We start from the raw sequence: 20603 nt of genomic DNA, 5'->3' as shown, positions 1-20603 counted from the left end.
GAGAGATAATGGTACTTTTCCCAGGGTGGAAGCAGAGTTAGTGTGACAAACACCAACTGGATTCTGGATATACTTTCAAATTAAAAATAGCAGGTTTTGATGAAGGATGGCATGAGGGATTTGAGGAAAACAAGAGTTAATTTCAAGGTTTCTGGGCTTACAAGTGAAAGGATGAAGTGGCAAATAATAAGATGGGAAGACCCAATTAAGCAGTTTAGGACATGTTAAGTTTGAGGTGGCAATGAAAATAAGGATGGATGACAGGTTAATATATGGAGGCCAAATGTGAACAAGGCAGAACACTTTTGGTATATGGCAGGAATAAACCCTGATTGTAGGAGATTTAAGTAAGGAAGGAAATACTAATAGGCCACCTGGGAGAGGCAACATCTTTAAAGAATGGAAAGAGTTTATAAAAGTGAACAAATGCAGATAGCATTAGGACAGCAGAGTAGAACAAAGATATTTCATAGTTTTTAAAAAATATTTTTTAACAGGAGGAGAAAATTAACATATGTACATGTTGAGGAATTGATCAAGTACAGGGGGGCATTCCTGATTTGGAAGAATAAGAGGAGGATGTGATACCTGCAATATCTTCCAGCACACAGGAAGGTAGAGCAACCAGTCTCCAACTGGATGGATTTGTCTTAGACCTGGCACAAAAAGTTTAATCAGAAGAAAACAATAAACAGGGTACATCTAAATATAATAACTAGCATCATAAGGCTTCTAGAAGAAGAAGAGAAAAAAAGAAACAGACTTTTGGACTATGCTGGGGTGGATTCAGGGCCTATTCACTTGCAGGGTCAGGGCTGGAGTTTAGGGATTAGGCTCCTGACTGCCCAGAAACCCAGAAAAGATGGGCTAGGGGTTGGGCTCAGAAAGGTTCAGAGACATGGCCAGAGGCCAAGTGTGGATGCTTTCAAATCAGGATGGGATCATGGAAGGGATTAGAATGTAATCTCAGGCAGGATCAGAGAATCAGTGTTTGAGTTTGGGCAAAGATAAGGGAGTGGCTAGAGGTTTAATTCCACTCAGTTAAGGGGTGGGATCAGGGCCCAGTCAGGTGGTATGCTGTCTCTGTGTCCATGGCCCATGGGAAGTTGGTATGGAGCAAAGCAGGGAAAGGCTGTTTTGGTGGAGTCTGCAGATGCTGCTGCTACTGCTTCTGCTGGTGGTAGTCCTATCTGCTGCCCATTTTGTGGCAAAATCCCTTCCCACTGACCCTCCAATGCTCCAGGTGAGGAACAGACCCTACAGGGAGAGGGGTAGGCAGCGTGGCCCCACTCACCCCAGAAGTGGAGGTATCCAGAGTGGAGCCCAGAGCTTGAGGTCAGAGTGGGCTGGTGAAACCTGTCAGTACTGAATCCCAGGTATGTAGGGCTGGGATCAGCTTAGGTGGGAAGTGCTAAGGAGAGTTGGGTCTTGTGAGGGAGCAGGAAGGGTTGGGGTACAGACAAGGATCCTTGGTCCTTGGATGTCACTTGAGTCTCATCTCCTCTGTAAACCCCACAACCAAGAGGCCCCAGAGACAGAATCAATTGAGATCTAAGATATTCACAAGGTCTAAGATATTTCCTGTGTTTTCTTCTAGATGTTTAATAGTCAGCAGGAGAGACACCTACAGAAATGTCAACCCTCTCTAATACAAGTGTGATGGTGGCCAGCAAAAGAACAACTCACATAGGCTCTGATGGAAAGATGTTTTATTCACATAAGGAAGAGACAGAGCAAATTCAGCTTCATATTGTTGGCATTGTTTTCCCATAGCTAGCAGGTCTCAATCATTAGCTGATGCAAGCAGAAATTCTCCAAAGGAGAAATATAAGGGGGAAAAGTACATGAAAAGATACTCATCATCACTAGTCCTTAGGGAAATGCAAATAAAAAAATGAATTACCATTTTCCACACGCTCAAGTGGCTACTATTTTAAAAAATGGTAAATAATTTTGGAGAAGATTTGTAGAAATAGGAATATAGGTTCATTTTTGTGAATGTGAATTGATGTAGTTACTTTGGTAAAAAATTTAGCAGTTGTTTGGACAGTTAAGTATAGAATTACCATATCACCCAGCAATCCCACTTCTAGGTATATAACCCAAAATATTGAAAGCAGGAACTTACACAGATGTTTGTACACTGATGTCCATAGCTGTATTTTTCACAATTGCCAAAATATGGGAACAATTTAAGTATCTATCAACACATGAATGCATACAAATATGGTACATATGCACAAAGTAACACTATTCACCTATAAAAAAGAATGAAGTTCTGATTCATGTAACAACATGGATAAACCTTGAGGACATCATAATGTGTGAAAGGAGACACAAAAAGACAAGCATTGCCTGACATCACCAATATGAAATTATTAGAATAAGCTGTGTTATAGGGTCAGAAGCTAGAATAGAGGTACCAACTGCTGTGATAAAAGTAAGGAATAGGGATTGTTTCCAATTTCTAGGCTGTCCCAAGAAAATACCATGAAATTGATTGGTGGAAACAATGGGGATTTATTAGCTTATAGTTCTGAAGCTGTGAAAATACCTAAAATTGCATAATCGAGGTGATGCTACCTATGCCAAAACTGTGTGCTTTTAACCTCTGACTCCTCTGTCATATGGCAAAGCAAACAGAAGCATTTTCTGGCCACTTCTTTCTGTTCTGAGTTCTGGTTCAGCTTCTTTCTTCCTGTGGCTTTCTTTCTTTGTATTCATGTCATTTATAAAGGACTCCAAAAATAGGATTAAAGCCCTTCATGAATGAGGTAGGTCACAACTTAATGCAGTAGTCTCATCAAAAGTTTCTACTTACACACACAGGAATGATAAATTTAAGAATAAGTTTTTTCTAGGACACATATGGTTTTAAGCCACCATGCTTCATTTAAAGATACCAGCAGGCAGTCTTCAATTAGAAAGCATCACCTTGATGATGTCCATGATAGGGGCATTTTCAGAGCCTCAAACTCCAAGCTAATATATTCCCATTATTTAATTCAACACATTTCAAGGTATTTGATTGGAGTAGCCTAAGAATCTAAAACAGATTTTGTTACAGACTGCAGGGTGATGCTGTGTTAAAAATGTGGAAATGGCTTTGGAATTGAATAATGGGAAGAGGCTGGGAGAACTGTAAGATGCTTCTTAGGAAAGGCCTGGATTGCACTGAAAAGACTGTTCAGTAGACAGATCAGTAATAAATATTGATCTTAAAGGTATTTCTGATGAGGCCTTAGAAGAAAATATGAATTTGTTATTGGAAACTGTAGGAAAGATAATCCCTGTTTTAAAGTGGAGATAATTTGGCAAAATTGAGTTTGTGAGTGATGAACTCAAATATTTAGCTAAGGAGAGTTCCATATGAAATGTGGAACATGTAACCTGATTTTCTCCTTGCAGTTTATGGTAAAATGCAAGAGGAATGGGTTAGGCTTCTGAACAAAAAGAAGCCTGAAATTGATGGTTTTAAAAATTCTGAGCTCCCTGAAAGTGAGTCCCCAAAGAATAGTGCTCTATTTGAGAGTTTAACTGAACATGGACCCAGCCTGCCATTTCAGTGAAAGCCAGGATTGATGATGCAGTCGTGCAGTAAAGTTCCTTTGTATGATGGTTTGGACCTGTGTGTACTCCATGAAAAACCTGGCAAGTTTTTTGTGTGATCTGCATGAATGGAACCACTGCCATTCTGGACTAGAAGAGACAGAAAAGGGACAAACTGAAGGAAAATTCACTTCAATGGCAGAACAATGGAAGCTGAAGTCTGGACCACAGACATCTTCTAGGGGTAAGAGAGCAGGCCCACCCATGCATGTGGAAAGGATGGGTTACCCACCACCATGCTTGGAGAGGGTGGGCTTTCTATTCTTTCATTCAGGAATAGTGCTGCTTCCCCAAACTTCATAGGGGCTGAAACATATACTCTGGGGATTGTGGAGAGCCTGGCTTCATCCCCAGTATTTTCAGAAGAAGGAGTCTTCACCCCAGCCCTTGGGGAGATCATGACAATGAGTGGGGTTGCACAAGCACTTAAAAAGGATGGAGGTGCCACTCCATCAGGCCAGAAGAATGAAACATTATGCCATAGATGATTCTCAGACCTTGAAATCTAATGGAGTATTCCCTGCAGGGTTTTGTAATTGTTTGGGATCTGTGACCCCTAGTTACTTTCCAATTTCTCCCTGAAGAAATGGGAATTTTTCATTGTTTATTGGAAGTAGGTAACTCATTCTCTTGATTTCACATGTTCACAGATGGAGGGCAATTGTGCCCCAGGGCAGACTACACCCATAATTAATTTTGAGGAGACTTTCTATTTTGCATTTTACACAGATATGACTCATGATTTTTGAATGTTTTGGTGGAGTAAATGTAGTTTGAATTTGGATATAATATATATTTTTCAGGTAGAGAGGCTGCAGTGTAGTGGCTTGAAACCTTGGAGGCTAGAAGGCACTAGCCTCCAAGGGATGACATATTTAAAGTGATGTGAAAGAAAATGTCAGCCAAGAATTACATCTTGCTAAATTCTCCTACAAGCATGAAGGACAAATTAACACATTCTCAGAGAAACAAAAACTGGTATTAGTTATTGTTAGCAATCAGAAGGAATGCTAAAAGGGAAACTTGAACTGAAATGAAAGCCATACAGAAAAGTCAAAACACCAGTAAATATGCAAGTATAAGTGTTGTACTTTGTAGTTGTAACTCTTTTTTATTCTTACATGATTTAGAAATCATAAAATCCAAATGGCAACAGAAAAAGACATGGATTGTCTACAATATCTTACAAATTAGAATTTAAGACAAAAAAGTTATGGCATAAGTAGGACAACATTACAATAAAACATGAATTCATCAATAAGATGTAACAATTATAAAATTAGGTGAACATGACAACAGAGCACCAGGATACATAAATCAAAAACTGGTAACATTAAAGGTAGAAATAGACAGTTCTATGATTATACATGAAGGCACTAGTATTCCACTCTCATTAATATATAGAGCAAGTAGAAAGTGATTAGTGAGAAAAGAGAGAACTTGAACAAAGTTATAAACTACACAGTACTCACAAACTATGAAGAGCACTCTGCACCAAAGGAGAAGAATAAGGCCTGTGCTCAATTACATGTGGGATGATCCGCAAAATAGACCATACATTAGGCCACAAAACAAAGCACAATGCATTTAAACAAACTGATATCATACAAAACATATTTCCACCCAATGGAATGAAATTAGAAACCAATAAGAAAATAAAAACTGAAAAATTCACAAATATGTGGAAATTAAACAAAGACCCTTTACAATCAATGAAAGAAGAGAACAAAGAACTATGAGAAAATATTTTAGAAAATCTAAAAAGAAAAGCCACATATCAGTAAGATATGATGCAGAAAAGAAGGTCTCAGAGGAAATTTTATACCTTCAAATAAATTCATTGAAAAACAAGAAATTTTTTTTTATTAATTAACGGAAAAAAAGAAATTAACCCAACATTTAGAAATCATACCATTCTACATATGCAATCAGTAATTCTTAACATCATCACATAGATGCATGATCATCGTTTCTTAGTACATTTGCATCGGTTTAGAAGAACTAGCAACACAACAGAAAAAGATATAGAATGTTAATATAGAGAGAAAAAAATAAAAGTAAAAAAAGTAAAAAAAAAACTATAGCCCAGATGCAGTTTCATTCAGTGTTTTAACATGATTACTTTACAATTAGGTATTATTGTGCTGTCCATTTTTGAGTTTTTGTATCTAGTCCAGCAGCACAGTCTGTATCCCTTCAGCTCCAATTACCCATTATCTTACCTTGTTTCTAACTCCTGCTGGACTCTGTTACCAATGACATATTCCAAGTTTATTCTCGAATGTCGGTTCACATCTGTGGGACCATACAGTATTTGTCCTTTAGTTTTTGGCTAGACTCACTCAGCATAATGTTCTCTAGGTCCATCCATGTTATCACATGCTTCATAAGTTTATCCTGTCTTAAAGCTGCATAATATTCCATCATATGTATATACCACAGTTTGTTTAGCCACTCGTCTGTTGATGGACATTTTGGCTGCTTCCATCTCTTTGCAATTGTAAATAATGCTGCTATAAACATTGGTGTGCAAATGTCCGTTTGTGTCTTTGCCCTTAAGTCCTCTGAGTAGATACCCAGCAATGGTATTGCTGGGTTGTATGGCAATTCTGTATTCAGCTTTTTGAGGAACCGCCAAACTGCCTTCCACAGTGGTTGCACCATTTGACATTCCCACCAACAGTGGATGAGTGTGCCTCTTTCTCTGCATCCTCTACAGCACTTGTCATTTTCTGTTTTGTTGATAATGGCCATTCTGGTGGGTGTGACATGATATCTCATTGTGGTTTTAACTTGCATTTCTCTAATGGCCAGGGATATTGAGCATCTCTTCATGTGCCTTTTGGCCATTTGTATTTCCTCTTCTGATAAGTGTCTGTTCAAGTCTTTTTCCCATTTTGTAATTGGGTTGGCTGTCTTTTTGTTGTTGTTGAGTTGAACAATCTCTTTATAAATTCTGGATACTAGACCTTTATCTGATATGTCATTTCCAAATATTGTCTCCCATTGTGTAGGCTGTCTTTCTACTTTCTTGATGAAGTTCTTTGATGCACAAAAGTGTTTAATTTTGAGGAGTTCCCATTTATTTATTTCCTTCTTCAGTGCTCTTGCTTTAGGTTTAAGGTCCATAAAACCGCCTCCAATTGTAAGATTCATAAGATATCTCCCAACATTTCCCTCTAACTGTTCTATGGTCTTAGACATAATGTTTAGATCTTTGATCCATTTTGAGTTAACTTTTGTATAGGGTGTGAGAGATGGGTCTTCTTTCATTCTTTTGCATATGGATATCCAGTTCTCTAGGCACCATTTATTGAAGAGACTGTTCTGTCCCAGGTGAGTTGGCTTGACTGCCTTATCAAAGATCAAATGTCCATAGATGAGAGGGTCTATATCTGAGCACTCTATTCGATTTCATTGGTTGATATATCTATCTTTATGCCAATACCATGCTGTTTTGACCACTGTGGCTTCATAATATGCCTTAAAGTCAGGCAGTGCGAGACCTCCAGCTTCGTTTTTTTCCCTCAAGATGTTTTTAGCAATTCGGGGCACCCTGCCCTTCCAGATAAATTTGCTTATTGGTTTTTCTATTTCTGAAAAATAAGTTGTTGGGATTTTGATTGGTATTGCATTGAATCTGTAAATCAATTTAGGTAGGATTGACATCTTAACTATATTTAGTCTTCCAATCCATGAACACGGTATGCCCTTCCATCTATTTAGGTCTTCTGTGATTTCTTTTAACAGTTTTTTGCAGTTTTCTTTGTATAGGTTTTTTTGTCTCTTTAGTGAAATTTATTCCTAGGTATTTTATTCTTTTAGTTGCAATTGTAAATGGGATTCGTTTCTTGATTTCCCCCTCAGCTTGTTCATTGCTAGTGTATAGAAATGCTACAGATTTTTGAATGTTGATCTTGTAACCTGCTACTTTGCTGTACTCATTTATTAGCTCTAGTAGTTTTGTTGTGGATTTTTCCGGGTTTTCGACGTATAGTATCATATCGTCTGCAAACAGTGATAGTTTTACTTCTTCCTTTCCAATTTTGATGCCTTGTATTTCTTTTTCTTGTCTAATTGCTCTGGCTAGAACCTCCAACACAATGTTGAGTAATAGTGGTGATAGTGGGCATCCTTGTCTTGTTCCTGATCTTAGGGGGAAAGTTTTCAATTTTTCCCCATTGAGGATGACATTAGCTGTGGGTTTTTCATATATTCCCTCTATCATTTTAAGGACGTTCCCTTGTATTCCTATCCTTTGAAGTGTTTTCAACAGGAAAGGATGTTGAATTTTGTCAAATACCTTCTCTGCATCAATTGAGATGATCATGTGATTTTTCTGCTTTGATTTGTGGATATGATGTATTACATTAATTGATTTTCTTATGTTGAACCATCCTTGCATACCTGGGATGAATCCTACTTAGTCATGATGAATAATTCTTTTAATGTGTTGTTGGATACGATTTGCCAGAATTTTATTGAGGATTTTTGCATCTATGTTCATTAGAGAGATTTGTCTGTAGTTTTCTTTTTTTGTAATATCTTTGCCTGGTTTTGGTATGAGGGTGATGTTGGCTTCATAGAATGAATTAGGTAGTTTTCCCTCCGCTTCGATTTTTTTGAAGAGTTTGAGGAGAGTTGGTACTAATTCTTTCTGGAATGTTTGATAGAATTCACATGTGAAGCCCTCTGGTCCTGGACTTTTCTTTTTAGGAAGCTTTTGAATGACTAATTCACTTTCTTTACTTGTGATTGGTTTGTTGAGGTCATCTCTGTCTTCTTGAGTCAAAGTTGGTTGTTCATGTCTTTCCAGGAACCCGTCCATTTCCTCTAAATTGTTGTATTTATTAGCGTAAAGTTGTTCATAGTATCCTGTTATTACCTCCTTTATTTCTGTGAGGTCAGTAGTTGTGTCTCCTCTTCCATTTCTGATCTTATTTATTTGCATCCTCTCTCTTCTTCTTTTTGTCTATCTTGCTAAGGGCCCATCAATCTTATTGATTTTCTCATAGAACCAACTTCTGGTCTTATTGATTTTCTCTATTGTTTTCATGTTTTCAATTTCATTTATTTCTGCTCTGATCTTTGTTATTTCTTTCCTTTTGCTTGCTTTGGGGTTAGTTTACTGTTCTTTCTCCAGTTCTTCCAAGTGGACAGTTAATTCCTGAATTTTTGCCTTTTCTTCTTTTCTGATATAGGCTTTTAGGGCAATAAATTTCCCTCTTAGCAATGCCTTTGCTGCGTCCCATTAGTTTTGATATGTTGTGTTTTCATTTTCATTTGCCTCGAGGTATTTACTAATTTCTCTTGCAATTTCTTCTTTGACCCACTCATTGTTTAAGAGTGTGTTGTTGAGCCTCCACATATTTGTGATTTTTCTGGCACTCCACCTATTATTGATTTCCAACTTCATTCCTTTATGATCAGAAAAAGTGTTGTGTATGATTTCAATCTTTTTAAATTTGTAAGACTTGCTTTGTGACCCAGCATATGGTCTATCTTTGAGAATGATCCATGAGCACTTGAGAAAAAGGTGTATCCTGCTGTTGTGGGATGTAATGACCTATAAATGTCTGTTAAGTCTAACTCATTTATAGTAATATTCAGATTCTCTATTTCTTTATTGATCCTCTGTCTAGATGTTCTGTCCATTGATGAAAGTGTTGAATTGAAGTCTCCAATATTATGGTGTTTGTGTCTATTTCCCTTTTCAGTGTTTGCAGTGTATTCCTCACGTATTTTGGGGCATTCTGGTTCAGTGCATAAATATTTATGATTGTTATGTCTTCCTGTTTAATTATTCCTTTTATTAGTATATAGTGTCCTTCTTTGTCTCTTTTAACTGTTTTACATTTGAAGTCTAATTTGTTGGATATTAGTATAGCCACTCCTGCTCTTTTCTGGTTGTTACTTGCATGAAATATCTTTTCTCAACCTTTCACTTTCAACCTATGTTTATCTTTGGGTCTAAGATGTGTTTCCTGTAGACAGCATATGGAAGGATCCTATTTTTTAATCCATTCTGCCAGTCTATGTCTTTTGATTGGGGAATTCAGTCCATTAACATTTAGTGTTATTACTTTTTAGATAATATTTTCTCTAACATTTTGCCTTTTGTATTATATATATCATATCTGATTTTCCTTCTTTCTACACTCTTCTCCATACCTCTCTCTTCTGTCTTTTCGTATCTGACTCTAGTGCTCCCGTTAGTATTTCTTGCAGAGCTGGTCTCTTGGTCACAAATTCTCTCAGTGACTTTTTGTCTGAGAATGTTTTAATTTCTCCCTCATTTTTGAAGGACAATTTTGCTGGATATAGGAGTCTTGGTTGGCAGTTTTTCTCTTTTAGTAATTTAAATATATCGTCCCACTGTCTTCTAGCTTCCATGGTTTCTGCTGAGAAATCTACACATAGTCTTATTGGGTTTCCCTTGTATGTGATGGATTGTTTTTCTCTTGCTGCTTTCAAGATCCTCTCTTTCTCTTTGACCTCTGACATTCTAACTAGTAAGTGTCTTGGAGAATGCCTATTTGGGTCTAATCTGTTTGGGGTGCGCTGCACTTCTTGGATCTGTAATTTTAGGTTTTTCATAAGAGTTGGGAAATTTTCAGTGATAATTTCTTCCATTATTTTTTCTCCTCCTTTTCCCTTCTCTTCTCCTTCTGGGACACCCACAAAATATATATTTGTGCGGTTCATATTGTCCTTGAGTTCCCTGATACCCTGTTCAAATTTTTCCATTCTTTTCCCGATAGTTTCTGTTTCCTTTTGGAGTTCAGGTGTGCCATCCTCCAAATCACTAATTCTATCTTCTGTCTCTTTAAATCTATCATTGTAGGTATCCATTGTTTTTTCCATCTTTTCTACTTTATCTTTCACTTCCATAAGTTCTGTGATTTGTTTTTTCAGTTTTTCTATTTCTTCTTTTTGTTCAGCCCATGTCTTCTTCATGTCCCCCCTCAATTTATCGATTTTGTTTTTGAATAGGTTTTCCATTTCTGTTCATATATTCAGCATTAGTTGTCTCAGCTCCTGTATCCCATTTGAACTACTGGTTTGTTCCTTTGACTGGGCCATATTTTCAATTTTTTGAGCATGATCCATTATCTTCTGCTGGCATCTGGGCATTTAGTCAGCTTTCCCTTGGTGTTGGACCCAACAGGTTGAAAGATTTTTCTGTGAAATCTCTAGTTTCTGTTTTTCTTATCCTGCCCAGTAGGTGGCTCTCGTGGCACACGTTTGTCTGCAGGTCCCACCAGTAAAAGGTGCTGTGGGTCCTTTAACTTTGGAAAACTCTCGCCATAGGGGGAGTTCACCAGCCGAAGCGGCTTGGAAGAGTGCCAGCCGGCCCAGGGGTCCAAACGCGGGGAGGGTCGCCGGCCGCCGCAGCCCGTGAGAGTGCCCCTCCGAATTTCCTATTCGGCCCGGGGCGCCAATCATGGTGGGAGGGCGCCAGCTGCCATGGCCCCAGGAGAGTGCACTGCTCCCAGCCAGACTGGGGAGTCACGTGTTTGGAAGGGACCCCCCCGGTCACCGTTCTCCGTGGCCTGGGGATTTCCGATCCAATTCTCTCAGTTGGTCTGGGGGGCCGTGCATGGTGGGGACGCCAGCCACCGCGGCTTGAGGGGACCACCTGCCCAATTCTGCCAGCTGGCCTGGGAAGGAGGAAGGGATGGACTCCGGCCTCTTTTACCGCCCCGCCCAGGGAACCCCGCGCCCCTCAGCGATCTCACTGGAGCGGGTTCTCTCAGCCAGTCAGCCGTTCCAGGATGGGGTATGCTGTCTTTTTTATCTCTGTCAAGGCTCTGGGAGCTGTTCTGTATCGTTTCTACTCCCCTAGTAGCTGTTCTGGAGAAGGAACTAAGATCTGTGCGTCTTACTAAGCCGCCATCTTCCCTGTCTCCGAAAAACAAGAAATTTTGAAATGCATATTCTAATATACTATAAGAAACAAGAGAAAGTATGTACACAATTAAAATCAAACATAAAGAAAAAAAATAGAGGAAAGATAAGCAAAACAGAAAATAAAAGGAAAGCAGAATCAACAAAAACAATTCTGTTACTTGACAAAATTGACAAATATTTTTGGTAGAATGGGAAGAGAAAAAGAATGAAAACTCAAGTCACTAAAATCAGCAACAAAAGTGGGGACATTGCCATTGACACACAGAAGTAATTTTAAGAGAATACCATATGTAACTGCAGGTCAACAAATTAGATAACCAAAATTAAATGGACCAATTCCCAGAAACATACAGAATATTACTCAAATTATTAAGAAATTGAAAATGTGAATGTATTTGTATTAAGTACAGTGACTAAATTTGAAAAAGAAAGGAAAAGTTTTGATAAATAAATCCCAGGTAAATTCACTGTTGATTCTATTAAATAATTTCAAGAAGAATTAGCATCAAACTTCCTCAAAGATAAAATAAGAGGTAACCTCCCTATCCATTTTATAAGTTCAGTTTTACTGTCATAGCAAGCAAAAGACATAACAAGAAAATAGAGACCAATATCTCTTCTGATATAATTACAAAAACCCTCAACAAAGTACTAGAAATCCAAATCAAACATTGTATTAAAAAATTATATACTATTACCAAGTCAGATTTATCATAGGGATGAAAGGGTAGTTGAAACTTGAAAATCAATCAGTGTAATTAATATAGTACATTAATTAAATTTAGGGAAAGAATCCACATGATCATCTCAGTTTTGAAGTAAATCATCTGTCAAAATCAAAACCATTTCATGATTAAAAAGAGAAATATCTCAACAAGCTAGGAAATAGGGGAATTATACAGTCTGACTAAAGGAATCTATGAAAAACTCACAGCTAACATACTTCATAAAATCAGAAACAATATGGGATATCTGTTCTCACTACTATTATTCAGCATTGTAATGGAAGAGGTAACCAAAGACATTAGAAAAAGACAGAAAATACATCCAAATTAGGTAAGAAAGAAATAAAAATATGTCTCTGCATACAAGACATGATCACAATATAGAATATACTAAGAAATCCACACATGCAAACAAGCCATAAGAAATGTTACAGAATGTAAGACCCATATACAAATATCAGTTGCATTTCTAAACCATCAATGAAGAAACTAAAAATTAAATTAAGGAAATAATTCCACTTACAATACCTTGGAAAAGATTAAAATTCTTAGGAATAAATGTAACCAATAACATGAATGGTTTGGATACTATTTTAGTGTGCCAAAGCTGCTAAAATGCAACACACCAGAGATGGATTGGCTTTTAATAAAAGGGGGTTTGTTTCATTAAAACACATAATTCTTCAGAAGAAAGGAGCTAACTTTCAACTGAGGTTCTTTGTTACATGGGAAGGCACAGGGTGATCTCTGCTGGTCTTCTCTCCAGGCCTCTGGGTTCCAACAACTTTCCCTGGGGTGATTCCTTTCTGCATCCCCAAAGGTCTGGGCTGAGCTGTGAGAGCTGAGATGAGGTATGCTGAGCTCCTTGGGCTGTGCTACATCAAGCTCTCTCATTTAAGCTTCCAGCCAATGAAATCAAACATCATTCACTGCGGCAGGAATGCCTCCTAGTTGACTGCAGATGTAATCAGAAACAGATGAAGTTCACATGCCACTGGCTAATGTCCACAGCAGCAGAACTAAGCACCTACACCTGGTTAAGGTGACACCTGAACCAAACTACCACAGATACTGAACTGTACAAAAGATTATTGGTAAATATTAAATAGGATATAAGTGAATAATATGACCTGTGATCATGGATTAAAAGACAATATAATTAAAATGGCAATATTCTCCAAAGTGATGTCTAAATTCAATGCAATCCATATTAAAATCCCACTACCTATTTGAATAAATGGAAAAGCAGATGCTCAAATTTATAAGAAATTGTAGGTCATTTTGAATAGCCAAAATATTCTTGAAAAAGAGGAACAAAATTGGAAGACTCATGCTACCTGGTCTCAAAACTTATTATAAATCTAAGATAATGAAAACAGTGTGGTACTGGCATAAATAAAGACAAATGGCTTGTTTGAATAAAAATAAGATTCAGAAATATATCCATATATGTACTGTCACAGTATTTACATGGGTTAAAACTGTATTCAATAGGTAGTAAATAATCTCCTCAATGAATAGCTCTGGGGAAACTGGATATCCACCAAAAGAAAAATATGGAAAGTTACCTCTTCTGACATAAAAAAATTAAACAAAATAGGCCAATAACATAATTATGAGAACTAAAACCATAAATCTACTTGAATAAACACAACAAAAATCTTCATTACCTTGCATTTGGCAACAGATTCTAAGACAGGAGACCAAAAGGACAGGCAAGAAAAGACAAAGTGGTAAGAAAAAAAGATAACAAATTCTACACAAACTGTTTAAGAAAAATAGAGGAGAGGCATTACAAAACTCATTTCATGAAGCCAACATTACTTAAATATCAAATTTCACTAGAAAAATAAAATGACAGACAATCATAAATTATGAACACATACCAAGAGTATTTAACAAGATATTTGGTAATGGAATCCTTTAATGTATATAATTTTTTAAAATCCATTCATAAAACTTCTATTCCACTTACATCACACGTTCTCACAGGTGTTCTTGATAATTATGTTTGGCTTGTTCATGAAAATTTCATAAGACATTTAAAAATGCCAGCAATCATTAAATTATTTCCATGTTAACTATTTTAAGAGTATATGGATATTAGGCATGCATCAAAAATTAACTGAAGTAAAAAGCTGGAAAAAATTAAATAATAGTGTTTGTTTTATATTGTGCTTGAAATACATGAAGTAATGGATATCAAACAACACATTTTTTTGTTGATGTTTAAGGAAAGTTTCACTAATGTGTTCATATATCAGCAGTTATTGCAATGGTTTAAAAGGCAGACAGACCCACTATTATAGGCTGTAAAGTAACAAAAGTGTTTTATACAATTAAAATATTATACAGACTTATGGGATTTATTGAATATCTAACAAACCCATAAGAAAAATTAAATCTGAAAACTAAATCCAATATTAGAACCTACAATATCTCTGAAAATAAAACTTATAACTGTTTATTTCTTCTAATATACTTCTTAATTCTCTCCTAAATACATTGTTCAAAAACCCCACAGAAGAATTAAGGCATAAGAAACCCTGATACTAAGAAATGAACAGACAAAAGAAGAACTGGAAATATTGACTTAGACTTGGCAGTTGTACTTGGAAATCACTTACTTTACTTGAACCATAAGATTTCTGTGTGCTGAATACTGTAGTTGAAGAAAGTCTAGGATTCTTAAGGTTTGCCAGAAGGGATAGTTAAAAATGAACAATAAACAGTATTATTCCTATTGAATTTTTCCTCATAAGTTATATTCATAGCAAAACTATAAATGTTTATTAAACTTACTTATTATACATTCAGGAACATAGCAGGAAACATTAATGTGTTTCATGGTTTAGCCTCCACTTTATTCTGCTTATTTATTTTTGTAATGAACAAGCAAAACACGTGTCTTCCCAATATTCAATGCAATAATGCAAAGTTCTCCAAGGAAAATAACTAGAAATTGCATTAAATACTGGTTTAATTAAGATTAACTGCTATAATGAAACAAATAACATTATACATTATTTTTCTAATGAGCTCTTGTTTGAGAAACTAAACAAAAAATTGACCTTCTTAACATCTGACTCATGGCAAAACTGATAATTCCTTGAAATCTGGGAGATGCATTAGCAAAAGCAGACACAGCCTATTCCTCACCAAAATCCCAGAGAAAATTATTTTATTAACTTGGGAGAATAAGACTGAACACTGGTGAAGATATAACTTCTTGAAGTCTAAAGCCATGTGGAAAGGTTACTGAGAGGAATGAAGAAACCCAGTGGTACTGGTGGCACTTAAGAAATCAACTTCGCATTGGGATGACAGCATATTTTATTAAATGGCTTTAAGTAAAAAAAGTGAAAGGCTTCATTGTATTTTCTCAGAAAATAATCAAATGATGACAGAGTCCTATACAATTTTGGGACACAAAGTGGATGCTAAGTGACTAGAGGTCACCCCAGGTGTGGAATTTTAGAAAGTAAGTCCTTGGAATAAATGGCACCATGGCTCTAGGAGCAGATACAAAGGAATGATGCTGTGGAGAGGAGGTAGGGGAAACTTTGTGATCAGCCAGTGGACAGACGAGGGTCCAAGCTTAAGGTGGAATCTTTAATTCTATGGTTTATCTTCCACTGCTCATGCCTCTGTCTTAATAAATGGTTATTTCAATAACTCAAAGTCCTCTTTCAATGGGATCTTTCAGGAGGAGGTCCTGAGGAGCATATATCTTTGCATTCTGTTCTTGCATGTATTTGGAGACTTTCTTCAGAGCTTACATGCATAAGAAGATGGTGTATTCCATTAAACAAGCCAAACAGCCTTAAAGGTATGACTGGCCCACAAGCTTCCCTGCTTCTGATAGAGGCTATTTAATGTTCATACTGTTCCTTCAAATGTACATCCCCAGCTCTGTGGGGAACTTGGTCTGAACTGGCAGAGTGTGCCACTGCTGTAGTCACACTAAATGAAGACCTTCCCAGACTCCGGGGCCTGTTGCAGCCTCACGGTGATGACATGACCAGCTGCACAGCCTCCTCTGCCCCTCTAGCTGCTGTCATGTCACCTTCCCTGTCCACAACAACTCATTTTTATGCATCATAAATTGTAGATTTGTCCTTGGGTTGCCTCAACATTTAAACACAAATAAAATGAGTAGCAAAAATAATAAGGTAACTTACCAAATCATGGAATCTGAAATGATTATGCCCTTCTCCAGAGTGAAATGGGCCAGAACATTGTCTAAAGGAACATTTCTGCAGTGTAATAAAAGGTAAGCACTCTGAGTTTTTTATTGCAAAAATAGACATGGCTGAATATGTAGTATCCATGGTATATCTATCTAACCCAGCCTTGAAAGTATACCAAACCTTAAAGAACCCTTGATAAGTGTGATGGTTAAGTTCTGATGTCAACTTGGCCAAACGATTATGCCCAATTGTCTGGTCAGGCAAGCACTGGTCTGACCACTGTGTCAAAGATATTTCATGGCTTGTTGATAAACTTGATGGCTGGTGTATTAAGCCATCAGTCACTTGTTACATCTGTGATCAACTAAAGTATGTCTCCCACAATGAAATAATACAAATAGTTCAAGGCTTTTAAGGAAGAGAGAGAGACTCTTTCACAGCTTTGCCAAGCCTCTCCTGTATAATTCATCCAGACCCTTCACCAGAGCTGCCAGCTTCAAGGCCTACTGTATGAATTTTGGACTCTTCCCTTTCCATTCTTGTGTGGGAAACCTTTATAAATCTCATATTTACAGATCTTTCCTGCTGGTTTTGTTTCTCTAGAGAATCCTAACAGCTTAGTACCAGGAGTGACTCTTGAGAAACATAGCCTTAAAAATTAGTTTCTACAATTGATTTTTATACTCTGACTAGACTCAGAGGCACTAATGCCTCTGTATCCAATAATCAAGATGGCACTTATAGTCCATAGGGTGAATTTGCAAAAGAGATACTCAAAATATCACCATTAGACTCTGCTAATTGTACACTTATATGAAGAAAGGCTCTGGGTGAAATGTTTTTGACATCTTTATGGAGATTTGTGGAATTAAGAGGTATAATGATATTGGCTGGTTGTTGTTTGAGACATTGGATATAGTGATGAGGGACGAGGATGAGCTGAAGGCTTTAGATTTGAAACTTCAGTGCCATATGAATGATGTGAAAGTTTCCATGTGTGCTCTGAAAGATAATCTCATTTCCTGTGGATACAGACTTGAGATCTCTGAAAACCAGACACAAAGCCTCATTGTGTGAGTAGAAGATTTACAATGTAAAACTAAAACCTCATCCTCACATGGTGTCTGCTGTTAAAGTAACTGCTTTAATTGGAAAAAAGTGGGATCCTGAAATGTAGGATGGTGATATATGGCTTGATAAAGTTGGCAGGATCCTGAGAATCTGGCCCACACGCCCACGTGCTGCCCCCACCCCCATCACACTGCCTTCTCTTTCTCAGAGCAGAGCTATGGCCTTTTGGGGAGTTCCTTACAATCAGTTGACTATGGAGGAGAAAGCTTGGACATGGTTTACTGATGGTTCAGCATTGAATGCTGAATCTTTGCTTAGTGACCACTATATAAGAACCACAATGCAGATCCTTATAATTTTTGAGTAACCCCTTACCATCCACTGCAGATAACTACTCTCCTTTTGGAAAAAAAGGATTTTCACCTGCTAATGGGCCTAGACTGAATGCTTACCCATGGGCCACAAAGTCACCATGAAATTTGAGTTGCCTATCATGATCTGGGTTTTGTCTGACCCACCAAGTCATAAAGTTCTGTGTGCACAGGAGCACCTCATCATAGAACAAAACTGGTATATTAGAGATAAGGTTCAAACAGATCCTGAAGTGACAAGTAAGTTACATGAAGAAGTGGCCTATATGCCCATGGCTCCCATGCCTGCTACATTACCTTCTCTTTCTCATACCAGAGCCATGGCCTTTTGGGGAGTTCCTTACAATCAGTTGACTATGGAAGGTAAAGCTTGGACCTGGTTTACAGATGATTCTGCTCAATATGCAGATACCAGAACTGAAGAGCTGCAGCAATACAACCCCATTTTGGGATGCCCTTAAAGGATGGCAGTGAGAGGAAATCTTTCTAGTAGGTAGAATTTTGAGTAGTCCTTCTGGCTGGTCATTTTGCTTGGGAGGAGAACTCACCAGATGTATGCTTTATACTATCTCATGGGCTACTGCTAATGGTTAGGTTGGATGGTAAGGGACTTGGAAGAAACATGATGGCAAAATTGGTGACAAAGATGCCTGGGAAAGAGAGACCTTTCCAAGTGTGCAAAGAACTTGAAGATATTTGGGTCCCATTTGAATGATTACCAGAAGGTGATTTTAGCAGAGGATGGTTTTAATATTCAAGTGGATAAGATTATCTATCCTGTGGATCCAACTCATCCTCTTTTCTGAGCCACTTTTGCCATTGCCCAATGAGTTCATGAACAAAGTAGGCATTGTGGTAGGGATGCAGGTGATGTCTGGATTCAGCAACATGCGCTTCCACTCACCAAGGTTGACCTGGCTATAGCCATTGCTGAGTGCCCAATCAGCCAGCAGCAGAGACCCATACTCAGTCCCTGATATGGCATCATTACTCAAGGTGGATCAGCCTGCTACTTGGTGGGAGATTGATTACATTGGACCACTTGTATCACGGAATAGACACATACTCTGGATATGGTTTTGTATTCCATGCATGTAATGTTTCCACAGAAACTACCATCTGTGGACTTACAGAATATCTTATCCACTATCATGGTATTCCACACAGCATTGCTTCTGACCAAGGAACCCACTTCACAGTCAATGAAGTGCAGGAATGAGCACATGCTTATGAAATTCTCTGGTCTTTACATGTTCTCCATCATGCAGAGACAACTTGGTTGATAAAATGGTGGAATGACCTTTTGGAGACGCAATTCCAGTGACAATTAGGTGGCCATACAATGCAGGGCTAGAGCAATGTTCTCCAGGAGGCTGTATATGATCTGAATCGGTATCCATTGTATGGTGCTGTTTCTCCCATAATCAGGATTCACACATCCAAGAATCAAGAGGGGAAATGGGATGGCACCCCTCACTATCACTCCTAGGGATCCACTATGAACATTTTTACTTCCTGTGCCTGAAACATTAAGTCTACAGGTTTTAGTTCCAAAGGAAGACTTCTCCTTCCAGGACACATGATATTTCCATTGAACTGAAAGTTAAAGCTGCCACATGGCCGCTTTGGGTTTGCCATAAACTGGTACGAAAGGGGATTACTATTCTGTCTAGGGTGATTTTTGCTGACTTTCAAGGCAAAATAGGACTGCAGCTACACAATGGAGGCAAAGAGGAGCTTTTATCTGGAATACAGGAGATCCCCTAGGGTCTTTCTTAGTACCAAAAGGCACAGTGACTAAAGTCAATGAAAAAATGTAATATCCAATCCAGGAAGGAGTCCCAATTGCCCAGAAAGTTCAGGAATGAAGGTGTGGGTCATCCCACCTGGCAAAGAACCATGTCAGGCTGAATTATTTGTTGATGGTAATGGAACTTGGAATGGACAGTAGAAGAAGGAAGTGATAAATATGAACTATGACCAAGTGACCATTTACAGAAATGAGGACTGTGATTGTAAGATTGTTTCATCCCTGTTTTGTTATGATTTATTTTGTATTTGTGCATAAGCAAATATCTTGTTTTCCTCTTATCATATGACATAAGTGGTATTGTTCATGTTATAGTATTTAAGTCATAGGATATGAAGTTTAATAGTGAATATTACCTAAGTACTTGCACCCTATTCTGGAGAGATGTAGTGCATTTCCAGTTGTATGCAGGGCAGTTGAGTATTGTCAGGTGAAACATATATCTTTTATGGTGTTCTAATTAGAAATTAAGCATGTTTCAAGTTGATGTGCATAGCTGGCGAGTTGACAAGTGGTGGAATGTGATGGTCAGGTTCTGGTGTCAACTTGGCCAAATGATTATGTCCAGTTGTCTGGTCAGGCAAGCACTGGCCCAACCTTTGCTGCAAAGATAATTTGTGGCAGGCTAATTAACTGAAACTGTTTGATTAAATCCTCAGTTAGTTGATTTGATCTGTGGCTGATTACATCGGCAATCAACTTAAGATGTCTCCTGCAGTGAAATAATCTAATCAGTTGAAGGCTTTTGAGGTTGGAGAGAAAATCTTTCACTGCTTCTTCAGTGAGTGAGCCTCTCCTTTGGAGTTCATCCAGACTCTTAGTCAGAGCTGCCATCTCCACATGCTGCCCTATGGATTTTGGACTTTTCCATTCCATGGTTGTGTGAGACACCCTTAGAAATCTCATATTTACAGAT

The 20603-nt window shown here is 37.8% G+C and overlaps 1 long non-coding RNA gene and 1 pseudogene across 11 annotated transcripts in view; both read right to left on the bottom strand.

The window, feature by feature from the left end:
* Positions 1 to 20603, bottom strand: part of LOC143646797 (uncharacterized) — a 120456-nt gene that overhangs the window by 26833 nt on the left and 73020 nt on the right. For 3 of the 11 annotated variants that reach the window (XR_013157630.1, XR_013157629.1, XR_013157622.1), the window contains 3 exons: positions 16427 to 16501; positions 14873 to 14932; positions 12971 to 13200 (listed from right to left, as the gene is read on the bottom strand). The exons of 5 other annotated variants lie outside the window; for them this stretch is intronic. This is a non-coding gene — a long non-coding RNA (uncharacterized LOC143646797). The remainder of the gene's footprint in view (positions 1 to 12970; positions 13201 to 14872; positions 14933 to 16426; positions 16502 to 20603) is intronic. 3 more of the 11 variants (XR_013157623.1, XR_013157627.1, XR_013157626.1) reach the window with 3 other exon arrangements.
* On the bottom strand, positions 15345 to 16381 carry LOC143646312 (golgin subfamily A member 7 pseudogene; annotated as a pseudogene).

The sequence above is a fragment of the Tamandua tetradactyla genome, chromosome 9 (genome assembly GCF_023851605.1).
Source record: "Tamandua tetradactyla isolate mTamTet1 chromosome 9, mTamTet1.pri, whole genome shotgun sequence".
Lineage (NCBI taxonomy): Eukaryota > Metazoa > Chordata > Mammalia > Pilosa > Myrmecophagidae > Tamandua > Tamandua tetradactyla.
Note: the sequence above shows the minus strand (reverse complement) of the source record. Positions and strands in the feature narration are given on the sequence as shown.